Below are 13,903 nucleotides of genomic sequence, written 5' to 3'. Positions count from 1 at the left end.
TTCTCCTCTCTGCCCTCACTCGGATTTCTCCCATCTCATGTCCTCCAAGTCAGCCACTCCCAAGTGTGAGGGGCAGGGGACACCTGACTTCCTTCTCAATTTCCTTTCCTTCTTTTCTGCTAAGGCGGAGCCTAAGCCCCTGGAAAACTAGAGCGCGCAGAACCAGGCTTTGACCACCAAATACTCCACCCCCTGCTTCACAGCTCCTGGCAGTCACACACCCACGATATCAACATTGTCATCACCACCCCCTAACTGATCTCAAACCCCTTTGCAAACATCTTCTCATCTGATTCTCCATTCCAGGCAGGCATTTCATCATCCAGAACTGTTCTGTGGGGGGGGGGGGGGGGGGCTCTGTGTGGCTGGGTGGCTTGTCCTAGGATACCCAGCACAAAGAACTCTGTCCCCCAATTTCTTGGTTGCCCCCACCCATTCCTTCCTCACATCAGCATGGGCAAGGCCAGCTGTGGTTTGGGTCACTGTTCAGGCTGTACTTTTAGGATCCTCCCAAATAACAAACAACTATGTGACTATCAGGTCTTTATTTCATGGGTTATAGGAGATAGGGTCAGTAAGCCTAATGTGTAACAGTTTCAGTGGTTATTACAGAGTTCCATTGAATTGCAACAACTCCCTTTAAAAGCACAAACTCCCACCAAGAAAACCTCAGTTTCTTCATCAATCCTAAGAGCTTTCCTATCTAGGTATCACTCAAAATTCCTACTATTCTGGGGGTAATGGGATCAGAGGGTGTTGCAGAGAAAAATCCAGAGAACGTGAAAAGTCTGCTTCCTTGGCAGTGCTGGTGAAGCACACCCTTACACAGACGCTTCCCCGTGGGAACAAGTGCCAGGAACTGCTTCAGGCTTATGGGGGAAAACGGTGGCTAAGAAGAGAGAGGAGGCCCGGCACGGTGACTCACGCCTGTAATCCCAGCACTTTGGGAGGCTGAGGCGGGCAGATCACCTGAGGTCAGGAGTTCAAGATCAGCCTGGCCAACATGGTGAAGCCCCGTCTCTACTAAAAATACAAAAATTAGCCGGGCATGGTGGCGCATGCCTGTAATCCCAACTACTCGGGAGGCGGAGGGAGGAGAATCATTTAAACCCAGGGAACGGAGAGGTTGCAGTGAGCCAAGATTGCATCACTGCACTCCAGCCTGGGTGACAGGGCGAAATCTGTCTCAAAAAAAAAAAAAAAAAAAAAAGACAGCCGAAGAAGAGGGGTGAATCCAGGAGGAAGGAGGGGGTGCACCAGAAAGGTCCCAGGACCTCTGACGTTCCAGCATTCAGCATGCATTTTGGTTCCACACTCAGCTCCTGCCCACACCAGTTTCTTTTCTCTATTCTACAATTTCCAAGAAGAACCCACACTAACCTATTCTGTCTCAACTCCCACTCCTGTCATCCCAAGCCACATATCACCTCCCCAAGCACGTGAACTAGGCATCACTAATCGATCCTGGCCTTCTAGACACATCCACCCAGGGTGGGCCCTTTCTATAATATCATGCATAAAGGCATCAGATGGGGCTTCCACTCCCACCTCTTAGTCCCAATTCATCTCCATCTCACCCTCCCCACGTTTCTCTGCCTATCCAAACCCTGCCTTCAAGGTCCTATATTTTAACCACAGGGAAACCACTTCCCTGTGCTGTCTCTGTTGTTCAACTAACGACAACTAATTTTCTGAGCACCTACATTAGGCAAGGCCCATCCTAAGTGCTGCCACCAAGAGGTAAGTCAGAAACAGCCCGCACCCTTCAGAGTCAGAGGACAGGGCAGCGATAAGCCACACGGCCACGCAAATACTATGCAAGGCGAGAGATGAGAACCGAGTCAGTGCCAGAAGGGCTGAGTGAGCTCAGAGTATATCCCGTCCCTCCTGCTGGGAGCAGGCACCCGGATGGCTCCCAGGAGGGTGGAGAATGCTAGGCCAGACGGGGGAGGGAGGGCATTCCAGTAAGACAGAGAGCATGAGCTTAGCATGAGCTAAGCCAGAAAGATGGCTCAGGAGAAGCGCATTTCAACGTTAGCTGAACCTTCCACTGCTACTATTTATTGACGCTTACACCTGATTATTTATGACCCAGGCCTGCCTCACACACTTTATGGCTAATGTGAGTGACACCCATCTGGGATACACAAGTGTGGTGCAGCAGTCACCACCTGTTCTGACTGGTCCCTACCTGAGCTCTGTATTGTTATTAAATAAATGAATGCACTGAATCTCACAACAAGCCTGTGAGGCAGGGATTACTATTATCCCCATTTTACAGATGAGGAAACCAAAGCACAGACAGTAGTCAGAGACAAGATAGCAAGGTATGCAGGAGCCTGAAGTAGTGGGCACCCAATGCCAGGGCAACAAACTGCCCCGGCACCTCACCTGGCCTCTCCTCAGGGAACACCTTGCAGCACAAAGAATGCCTTGAGGAAAGAGGCCCTGTTAATCCTCCTGGAATCCCCAACAATTGACTGCCGCATAAAAGGAATGAGGAAAGCAATGAGAGCCAGTGAAAGGTGAGCATACCAGGCCCTGCCCTGCAAACCTAGTCCCTGTTGCGTGGGCAGGGCAGGGCAGGGGCTCGGCCTCACAGTTCCATTCCATGCCCAGCGCAGAGAACAGAGGGGAGAGCTACCACAAACGCCCAATCTCTACAGAGAGGTCACGGATTGGAGGGCAGAGACAGAAATGCCCCGGGCCGACTGTTTCCAGCTTGGGCTAGCGCAAGCTGGCTTAACTTTTCCCCTCCAAAGTCTCTAGGTAACAAACTTCGCGTGTCTCCTTTAAACCAACAGACCGTTTTACCTTTCTAAGTCTTAAGGGCCTGGCCTGCACCCATGGGAGTTACAAGTCCAGGAATCCCTTCCTGAAACTGGGGATCAAGGTTGGGGAAGGGGCGAAGGCAGGCACAGCACCTGGGATGGCTCCCGCATTCTCTCAAACACTGGGGAGAGTTCCTTACAAATAAACTGCAATGGTAGCAGCTCCCAGGAATGTGCGAGCTCCCAGTTTCGGAGGAAAGTTCCCGAAGATAGCCTTCTCTGCTTAGTCTCCCCAAGCCTCGCCTAGAAGGGCGCGCGCACCCCGGAGGGCTCCGCAGGGCTGCGGGGCCGGGTCTCTGGCACCCCTCCCGCCACCCGTTGCCTCCTGCGCCCAGGGTCACGGCCCCTGGCCCTACCCAGGCCCAGACTGAGATCCTGACCCCTGCGCCCGGGGGGGCCGGCGAGTGCACCCCGACCACACGGGAGCGAGCAGCCCCAGACGCGGAGGCTGATCGAGGGGGCTGCCAGGCCGACACGGCCCGCCCGCGACCCGCCGACGCCCTCCTCTGCCCCCCACCCCCACGCCTGTAGTGCAACCAGGAAGCCGCAGGGCCGCGCTGGGCTGGGCGCGAGGCAGCCCCGGGCCTCAGCCGCGTCGCCGCGGTGCACTGCCGCCGCCTGGTCCCAGGCCCCCAGCCGGCCCGGGACTCTCACTCACCTGGCCACGGGGACTCGGGACGCGAGGGGCGAAATGGGACGTGGGCGGGAGTGGCTCTCACCGCGGGCGTCTCGGGCGCGGCGCCTGGGTTCTGCCTGGGGCTGGGTCCCACTCCCGCTCGCGGGGCACGCGGGGCACTCGGGGCACTGGGGAGTCGCGGGCGCCGCAGCCGTCAGCGCCGGAGGGAAAACTCCGCGGGCGCGGCTGCCCCAAGCGCCGGAGGCACGGCAGGGGAGGGGCGGGGCCTGAGCGCGGCCCCGGCCCCGCCCCCGGGATGAGGACTGGGCAGGGCGGGCCCGTGAGGAGCAGCTGCCTTCCGGCTGCGGAGCTGCTCCAGGAAGTCTTGGGCTCCGGAGGTCTCTTTGCCGCCCCTAACCCATGCGGCGCCCAGTGCCGCGCAGAGCCGCATTCGTCCTCCTGCAGGGGTGAGCATTTCCGAAGTCCTCTCCAGCCCCGTGTGCGTCGGTTAGTGACTCTCTTTAAGGTAGAGAAAACTTGTTACACTGAAAAGGTCAAACGCATTTCCTTTATAGCAACACTCGGTGGTGGTGGAGGGGGGAAGGTCACGCACAGTATGTGAGGAAGGGAGCGGTCAGTGACTATCGTGAAGAAACCTGACAAACCACGCAGCCGTCAAGGTGACCTCGACAGGGGTAAATCATACTGATTGCATGCACCGCTTGTGGTCTTCCTCCCAAGAACACCTAACCCCACTGTAATCATGAGAAAAACATCACAAATCAATTGAGGCCCTTGCCATATACATGACCAGTACTCCTGAAAACTAGCAAGGTCATCAAAAACAAGGAAAGTCTAGGACACTGTCACAGCCAAGAGGAACCCACGGAGATATAAAAATGACTTAAGATGTTAATAATAGGAAAAACCCGGGTTTATGAGAATTCCCTGTATTCACACTTTTTCTGTAAATCTAAAGATGTTCTAAAAATAAAGCATATTTTTAAAAGGTCACCCAGGTAATATATGCATATATGGTAGGTATGCAATTTTTTTTTTTAATGAGTGGTGGCTGACGCCTGTAATCTCAACACTTTGGAAGGCCAAGACAGGAGGATGGCTTGAAGACAGGGCTTCCAGACTAGCCTGGGCAACATAGTGAGACCCGGTCTCTAAAAAACTAAAAATAAAAAATTCAAAAAATGAGTAAAAATTGAGATTCACTCTTCCCTCCACTCCCCCAGCCCACTCTTAGGTGTGTCCTTCCAAATATCTCTCTTCAACACTGTGTGTGTGTGTTTACATAAACATATTGTTTACAAAACGATATTGCAGTACTTTCTGCAACATGTTTTTTTACTCACTATATCTTGGAGGGTCTTTCCATACAAGCGCTCCTGAACAGACCTGGTTCTTCCCATCCACTGCACACTGCGCGCCATCGTGCGCTTCACCATTCTTCATTACCTAGCTCCTTACTGAAGGACATTTAGGTTGTTGCCTATGTTTGGCTGTTACAAACAGGCTGCTGGTTCGATTTTCTTTTTTTTTTTTTTTTTTTTCCTGAGACGGAGTCTCGCTCTGTCGCCCAGGCTGGAGTGCAGTGGCGCGATCTCGGCTCACTGCAACTTCCGCCTCCCGGATTCAAGCGATTCTCCTGCCTCGGCCTCCTGAGTTGCCGGATCTACAGATGCCCACCACCACGCCCGGCTAATTTTCATATTTTTAGTAGAGACGGGGTTTCACTATGTTGGCCAAGCTGTTCTCGAACTCCTAGGCTCAAATGATCCGCCCGCCTCGGCCTCCCAAAAAGTGCTGGGATTACAGGCGTGAGCCACCGCTCCCGGCCCGATTTGCGTTTTAAAGTCGCTCCGAACAATAAAAGCGGGAAAGAATGGAGGGGAGGCTCCGACGTTCTGGGCAGGTGTGCTGTGCCGAGCAGCAACCGCGCCTTGGGACAGCCTGGCCCCGGCCTCACAACGGGCCCCGGGCGCTCAGTCATATTCCGTGGCCGCTCCAACACCCCCTACCCCCACCAGCAGGCGCGGCTCTCTTTCGGGGCTGGACCGCATTTTTTGGACATGAGTCGGCGAGTAAGGGTGAAACTCAGTCCAAAGTCTCCAGAGCGGATCGGAGAAAACGCCGCCTGGAACAAAAGAGCAGAGGATCAGAGGCACCACCAGAGACTCTCAGAGTGAGTTATTACCCTGGTGGGGGCGCCCGCTGCGGCGTGGGAGATGGCGGGACTTGGGGCGCGGGTGTGAAGCCCCCAAGAAATCGGTGTGAATTTCCTGGGGAGGTAAAGTCTCCAGGCGCTCTCTTTGGGCCCGGGGATTGGTCCGGGAAGGTCTCCTGGCGCCGACCCAGCCCCCGCTGCCTGGACGCCTGCGCCCGCTCTGCCGCCCCACAGCGACCGCGAAGGCTAGCTTCTTCGAATGGCCCATTTTTCTCCGTGGCTGAGCGAATGCTCCTAGAATACCACGTTTATAATAAATCATGTAGGATGAAATTCCTGCTGGATGTATACACCTTTCTGCATCAGAGCTCTTCAAACCCAGAATGGTGAATAGCTACCCCGGCTTACCCTTTTATAATTTTCAACAAACCTGCGTTTAGCCCCGGCTAGGTGCCAGCAAGTTGCTAGGGACTGAGGAGGCTCTGCGGAGGACCCGAGCTGAGGTCCTAATCCTCAAGGCCAATGGCAGGGGTCACCGCCCAGGCACCCCCAGAGAACGCGGTGTGAAGGAAAAGACACCAAACTAGGTGTTCAAATGTGTGGGATCTATTCTAGTTCTGATTCTGACACTTGCAAGTCATGCATCCTCCGATCCTCGGCTTTCTCACCCATAAAATCTTCAACGTGACCTATAAAAATCCATAAAATCACCCCTGCTTCATTGTTTCCCAGGGCTCATAGAAACATCATATGAGGTAAGGGAAGGTGAGTGCCTTGTAAAAAATGGTGACGTGCTATATAGCTCTGAGTAGTGTGGTATATAAGCTTCCTTTTTAAAATTTTTAATTTTTAGGGCCAGTGTTGGGATTACGGGTGTGAGTCACCACATCCGGCCTCTTTTGTTGTTTTCTAATAAGTATATATGACTATCATTTCCCTCAAAAGTCTGCTTTAGCTGAATATCACAAGTTTTAATATGCTATGCTTTTGTTATCACTTACTTATAAATATTTGGATTTTATTGTTGTTGTTGTTGTTACAGAGTCTCGCTCTGTCGTCCAGGCTGGACTGCAGTGGCAGGATCTCAGCTCACTGCAACCTCCACCTCCCGGGTTCAAGAGATTTTCCTGCCTCAGCCTCCTGAGTAGCTGAGATTACAGGTGCACGCCACCACACCCGGCTAATTTTTGTATTTTTAGTAGAGATGGGGTTTTACCATTTTGGCCAGGCTGGTCTCCAACTCCTGATCTCAAGTGATCCACCCGCCTCAGCCTTCCAAAGTGTTGGGATTACAGGCGTCAGCCACTGTGCCTGGCCAATATTTTGTTTTTTATGTTAGGATTGTATGCTTAATTCATGGATTATTTAGAAGTATATTTTCCATTCTTTTTTTGTTTTCAAACTTCAGTTTTTAAAAAAATAATAATAATCATTTGGGGAGGGGCCCAGTGGCTCAGGCATGTAATCCCAGCACTCTGGGAGGCCAAGGTGGGAAGATCGCTTGAGATCAGGAGTTTAAGACCAGCCTGGGCAACACAGTGAGAGCCCCTCTACAAAAAAAAAATTAAAATAAAAATAAACCAATCATTTTGTCATTGATCTCTAACTTTAATGCTTGGAGATGAGGAAATGTGTTCTTTTAGAATTTGTTAATGCCTCTTTTGTGGCCTCATATACAGACTTTTTTTGGCTGTCCCAATTTTTGTGAATGTCTCTTCACTTTTTATGTGGTTTTTTTTTCTCTGTATCTCTCCATCTAGCTTGCTAATCAGGTTATTTAGATCTTTTATCTCCTGGGTTTTTTTTTTTTCTCTCCTGTTCAATCCATTGATTTATGATAGAGTGGGTTTAACATTTCCCACTTTTATTGTAGTTTGTCAATTTCTCCCTCTAATTTAGTCTGATTTTGCTTTATACTTTTTTTTTTTTTTTTTGGTTTTTTGATTTTTGTTTAAGAGGCAGTGTCTCACCATGTTTCCCAGGCTGGAGTGCAGTGGCTATTCACAGGTATGATTATAACTGCAGCCTCAAACTCCTGACCTCAAGCCATCCTCCTGCCTCAGCCTGCTAGGTGGCTGAGATTACAGGCATGTACCACCTCACCTGGCCAGCCTTATAATTTTGAGAGCAAATTATTAGGCTCATACAAATTAATATTGTTTTATCCTTTTATGACTTATTCAGTTTTATTACTTTTTGTATAAATATTGTTATCCTGAGATAGCATTTGTCTAGTATATATTTTATTTCTGCTTTTTTACTCTTTCTGTATTGTTACTTAGGTTTATCTCTTGGAAATGACATATTGTTTTTTACAAGATTTAAAAAGTTCATCTGAGTTTCTATTTCTAATTTGTGAGTTTAACCAGTTCACATTGATAAGAATAACAGAAATATTTGGGCTTATTTCTGCCATCGTTTGTGTTATACATATGCCCTTGAAATGGATATTCATCTAGAACACATCGATAAAATCCTATGAATTATTACAAACTGGAATTCTTCCATGCCGCTTGGTAAATAGCTGCTCACCTGAGACCCCACAGTGCCTCCACTACTGACCTTCTTCTGATCTGGCAAAAAAGGGTCAATGCTTGTCACAGGGAGACCCTCTAGGACCTTTTCTGAGATTCTAATTAGTCAGCAAACAGGCTACACCAGTGGCTTAATATTTCGAATATCATGTACAATATGCTTTCTTGTTGTTTCTTTTTTCTCTTTCCCTGCATTCCTTTGGATTGTTTGAATTTTCTTTAATAGGAGGGAGGTACAAGAATTACAGATGTATCAATAAATACCAGCCTACTAGTACCTTTACCAGAATATCCCTCAAAAGCTCAAATGTATCATGTCAAGAAATGAACTTTTCCTCTCTAAACCTGTTTTTTCTCCTGGGTTCTGTCCCCCTCTGGGGTACCACAGTCTGACAAGCCATTCCAGCTAGAGATCTGATAGCAACTGGATTTCTGTCTGCCAGAATCATTTTTCAAATGCTGTCAATAGAGACGGATTCACCAGGAAACTGCAGAGCCCCTTGCTTGCATGGGCTCCTTACAAGGTCCTGGTGGGAGAGGCTTTAACAATGTTGGATATGGTAATATGCTTTTACAGACTTTGCAAAAGTAAGCTATTTTAAGTGCAAGTGCAGTCATGCATTGCTTAACGACAGGGATGTGTTCTGAGAAATGCATCCTTGTGTGACTTTGTTGTTGTGCAAACGTCATCGGGTGTACTTACACAAAACTAGATAGTAGAGCCTACTATATGCCTAGGCTGCTTGGTATAGCCTATTGCTTCTAGGCTACAAGCCATTGCAGTGTGTTACAGTACAGAATATATTAGGCAGTTGTAACACAATGGCAAGTACTTGTCTATCTAAACATACCTAACCACAGAGAAGGTGCAGGAAAAATATGGTATGATAATCTGAAGGACCATCATGGTCCAGCTTATCTGGCTTCTGTCCTGGGGAGGCAGGTGGAGGCAGAACCCCAGCTGCTAGCCAGGGAAGAGCTGCTAGTCCTTCCTGCCCCTGCTGCCTGCCTGTCTTGTGCCCCTGCCTGACCATCATGGTCTCATATGGTCTGTCATTGACTGAAATGTCCTCGTGCAGCACTTGACTGTAGTTAAGATGGCTGACTCTTTCCACTCTGATTTCCCCTCCATCTCATTGCTCCTCATGCCCCTCATGTTGGAGTGGTCATAGGTATTTTTAGGATCTGGCTAGGGATGAGACAGCTTTATGTAGTTTATGGACACGTCTATGTGTGGTTGCGTTACTGCTAGTCTTCCAGCATAGGAATGGCTTCCAGGAATATTGTTCTGATTCAGCCAGCAGGGTCGGAGATGATATCTAAATAATAAACATTTCCCCAGCACCTGTTTTCAGAAATATGTCAGCAGTGGAGAATAAACAAGTATGGAGCCAGAAACTAGTCTATGGAAAACTCTCTCCCCCATCATATGTATAGAGTTTTAAGCATGTAAGGCTGTTCACATCCATGCCTATTTAAAATGGAAGTTCTCTTCTGTAGAGAACATACTCAATAGTGCAATATATACACTTATAACACACATATATAAATATGTCTTTTTTGAGCAATTTCAGTGAATGTATTTTGTTAGAGCTCCTGTGTAGTAAGGCAGAACTAGAGGAGTATTGCAAATAGAAGTATGCTTTTGTGTGAAATGAGATGTCTTATGCATCTCACTGTATCTGATTACATCTTAGCTTGTCTGATATATTTTATTCCAATGAAGTCCACAAGTTCTAGATGTGCACACTAAGAAAGATTAAATTTCATAACTTGATATGAAATACTAACATCTACAAAGATAACATAAAACTCAATCCACTATTACAACAAGACCGTCCATGATAAACTGGATAATGATTCTATCAATTCAAGAAGTATTAAGATTAGACACTGCGCAGAAAACTTAAAATGCCCAGTAATCTTACAGCTCATATATGAAACTTGATAGAAATATTTTCAACTTGGACTATAGTCTTAAAATTTTACATGCTAGTACCAATGGGATTAACTATCTGCAGTCAAAATAGCTTACTTCTGCAAATTTTTAAAAAGCATATGGCCGACTTAAGCAGAAAATGCAATTAAAAGGAAAAGAAAAAAAGCATATGGTCACAGTGGAAGAAGGCTGAAATATCTTTCTATGATATCTAAAGAAAACAGTATTAGAAAATCCTCCTTATCTATAGATTTTGCTTCCTGAATATTTGTTGAATCTGACTCCTTGTCTCCATCCCTTACATACTGCTGTGGTAATTTTCAGGCACTTGTAGTTTCTAGCCTGGACTTCTGCAAGAGCTTTCTAACTGGTCTTCTTGGCTCTAGTCTCACGCCCCTCAAATCTAACTTCCACAGTGGACAAGATGCACATCTGACTTTGTCACCTTCTTTCTTTCCTTTTTTTTTTTTTTTTTCTTTTTTTCTTTTAAGAGATGGAGTCTCAGTATGTTGCCCAGGCTGATCTTGAACTCCTGGACTCAAGCGATTCTCCCACCTCAGCCTCCCAAAGTGCTGAGATTATAGGCATGAGCCGCTGCCTATAATCACTTTCTTAAACCATCCTATGTCACTTTCTTAAACCATCAGAGGCTCTCCAGAATAAAGTTAAGCCCCTTAACCTGATACATAAGACTATCATGCCCTGCTTCTCCCTTACAAGTCTTGCCTCTCTCGAAACATCGCATTGCTTGTGTCCCCTCACCCTACCCTGTGGTCTCCTGTCTGCACACCTTCGCTCAGGCCATCTCCCCAGCCTACGATGGCATTTTCTCCTCTTTTCACTTTGGCTGCTCCTACTCATTCTCCAAGATTCTGCTTACTTCTTATCTTTTCTATACATTCTCTGACTTCCCTTTTCACGATAGTGAACTGAGTGCATGCTGCCATCTCTCCACCCAGGCCCATCCTCCAGAAATGACAGGGAAGGAAAAAAATTAGTGTTCTCAAAAAGATAACAGGAAATGTTCAGAGAATCAGAAGCACTGACACGTTTCTGAGAAGCCAAAAGCAGACAGGATCTGATTTGATACTGCAGCCCAGCTCATGAGCAGCAGCCAAAGACATACTATAGGTATCCTTGTGTGTATATACTACAGTATATACTTCAATAATGGGACCAGCAACAAGGCATTCCACACCCAGATGTGGTGAATGCTTGGAACAAGATGGGACCAAAGGGCTACTGACAGAGGGTTAAACAAGTATCCCCGTGGAAGGAGCTAGATGAATTGACCCTGAATATCTCCCTCAACCCCACCCCGGCAGACAAGATGACCAGGACAGATGTCTGTCTCCTGGTATGAGCTGTGTTAGGGAATGAAAGACAGGACAGGGCCCCATATGGCTGGCAAAGCCAAGGAAGAGTTAAGTAGCAGCCACATTCCAAAGACCGGCTGTGAGAGCACAGCTGGTCCACCTGATGGTGCCTCTGCCTGTTCTGCACTCTCCTTGAAAGCAACATGGAGCACAAGCTCATCCAGCGACTTACAGCCCTCCCTCACAGCAAGCTAGGCCAGCAGATTTCTTGCAGAAAATCTCATGGGTGAAGTTGAGTTCACTGTCAAAAAATATCATTTGAGAAGCACCACCATGAAAGGGAGACTTCCACCTGAGGAAACATAATAACCATAGCTAATATTTACTGAGCATTTATGTGTCAGGCACTATTGCAGACATAAAGTGGGACTATTTTATGTTTGCAATAGACACATGAATACCTTACAAGAGTCCTACCTTATAAGAGTTTAAGGTAGGACTATTTTTATTGCCATTTTACAAATGAAGAAACTAAAGTGTCAAGTGATTAAGTAACTTCATCCAAAGTCACATAGCTTAACATGAGAAGCCACAGATTAACCTCAGCTGTCTGGCTCCAGATCTGAAAATTAAACAGAACAAATAGACAACCAGTAATGTGCTTTGAAGTAAGTATAATGAATATTCTCAAATAAGAAAGGATGGGAAAGAATCAATTAGGGATGTTAGAGATGAACAATGTGTTCATTTTGTATTACTGATCATGGGAATAAAAAACAAAAAATATATTCATAGTTTAAACAAATGAAACCACCTGAGTGGATGAGCTACAGAGTGGAACGTATGCAGCTGAAGAGCTGATTAGTGAACTGAAAGATTGGAATCCTCCTGGAAAACAACAGACTGGGATAAATAAATAGAAAGTAGAAAAGAAAAGAAAAGATAATAGACATGGAAGATAGTTCCAGAAGTGCCAACGTCCACCCACTGGGTGTTACCAAAAGAGAGACTGCTAGAGAAATGGATGTCCAATGAAACATGATTGATTTGCAACACAAATTTATTTCCTCTCCCTCCCCAAATCCTAGTAAAATGGCAGTAGAGGAAGAGCACAGGTAAAATCCTTCAAGGACAATAGGGACAAGAGAGGAGAAAACAGCAACCAAGAATTTGGACATGTATTTTGGAGATAGTGTACAAAGGAGTGGTAATTTGACAGAATGGTGCGTGTTCTCACTTGGATGCCCCAGAGGGAGAAAAGAAGAGGAAGCCAACGGATTCTCCCTACTTCACCCCCAGAGTCTCAGAAAGGATCCACACTTAAAGAGGTGAGGTACAGTGTGAGGCTGTAAACAGGAAAACAGGGGCATAAGTGGAAACCCCAGGCCACTTTCTCTACCCTCTTCAGCCAGGGGTCGCCTCCACCCAGGGAAGAAAGGAGAGTTATTTGTCATATAAATTGAACTGAAAAAAACTGTAGAATGGGAGGTCTGAGCCACACAGGTTTGGGAGGAGGAGGTAAGGACAAGTTTAAACACAAGGATTAAGCCACAATCTACATATTGAATGATGGGACCCCAGTCCCCAGAGAGTGAGTAACCTAATTTACAATCTACAGGCTAGAGTCCGGAGGATTCATTTGTGGAGAAAAGGAATGTCCCAGACAAAGGGCCTCCAGTGGCTGATGTGTGCTGGTTTCCTCAATGAGGATCTGACCTGATGCTCAGACACTCTGTGGTGAGCTCCATCAGTCAACAAGCCCCACTCCCCCGCAGAGATTGCAGTCAGTGTTTTGTGCCTCACCCCCAAATGTGAATACACAGCTAGGGGTCACCACCTGGGAGGAAGGCCTCCAGCAAGGGTGACCAACCTTCCTGGCTTGCCAGGGACCGAGGGGTTTCACAGGACATGGGACAGTCAGTACTACTATGGTTTGAGTTTGTCCCCACCAAAACTCCTGTTGCACTTTGATCCCCAACGTGTCAGTGTTGGGAGGTGTGCCTGGTGGGAGGTGTTTGGGTCATGGGGGCAGATCCCTCATGAATGACTTGGTGCACTGCAGCTCTCTCAAGAGACTGGATTTAGTTCTCATGGGAATGTTCCTGCAGGAATGGGTTGTTGTAAAGCCAGGATGCCCCTCGGGTTTTGTCTTCCCACGTGTCCACTCACCATTGAGATTTTCCACCATGTTATGACATAGCACAAAAAGCCTCCACCAGAATCTGAACAGATGCTGACACCATACTTTTTGCACTTCCCAGCCTGCAGAACTGTGAGCCAAATAAACCTCTTTTCTTTATAAATTCCCCAGCCTCAGCTATTCTTCTATAGCAACACAATATACTAAGACAAGTACTAAAATAAGAAAAATCTCTGCCGAACCAGAACGAGTTAGTCGTCCTATTCTAGCATGTGCAAGCAACGTCCATTTGCATGGCCTTGCTTAATAATTTGCAAGCCTGACCTATATTCACAGCTCACAGGCTGGGAA

The 13,903-nt window shown here is 47.3% G+C and overlaps 1 protein-coding gene across 2 annotated transcripts in view; it reads right to left on the bottom strand.

The window, feature by feature from the left end:
* The window catches only part of ANXA11 (annexin A11), a 50,663-nt gene extending 46,938 nt beyond the window's left edge, over positions 1 to 3,725 (bottom strand). Inside the window, exon 1 of one of the 2 annotated variants that reach the window (XM_063669896.1) lies at positions 3,490 to 3,725. The gene's annotated coding sequence lies outside the window, so the exon portion shown is untranslated. The remainder of the gene's footprint in view (positions 1 to 3,489) is intronic. The other variant, XM_054435317.2, reaches the window with a different exon arrangement.
* Between the last annotated feature and the right edge of the window lie 10,178 nt (positions 3,726 to 13,903).

Source organism: Pongo pygmaeus, chromosome 8 (genome assembly GCF_028885625.2).
Source record: "Pongo pygmaeus isolate AG05252 chromosome 8, NHGRI_mPonPyg2-v2.0_pri, whole genome shotgun sequence".
In the NCBI taxonomy this organism is placed as follows: domain Eukaryota; kingdom Metazoa; phylum Chordata; class Mammalia; order Primates; family Hominidae; genus Pongo; species Pongo pygmaeus.
The sequence above is the reverse complement of the archived record's forward strand: the minus strand, read 5'-3'. Positions and strand labels throughout refer to the sequence as shown.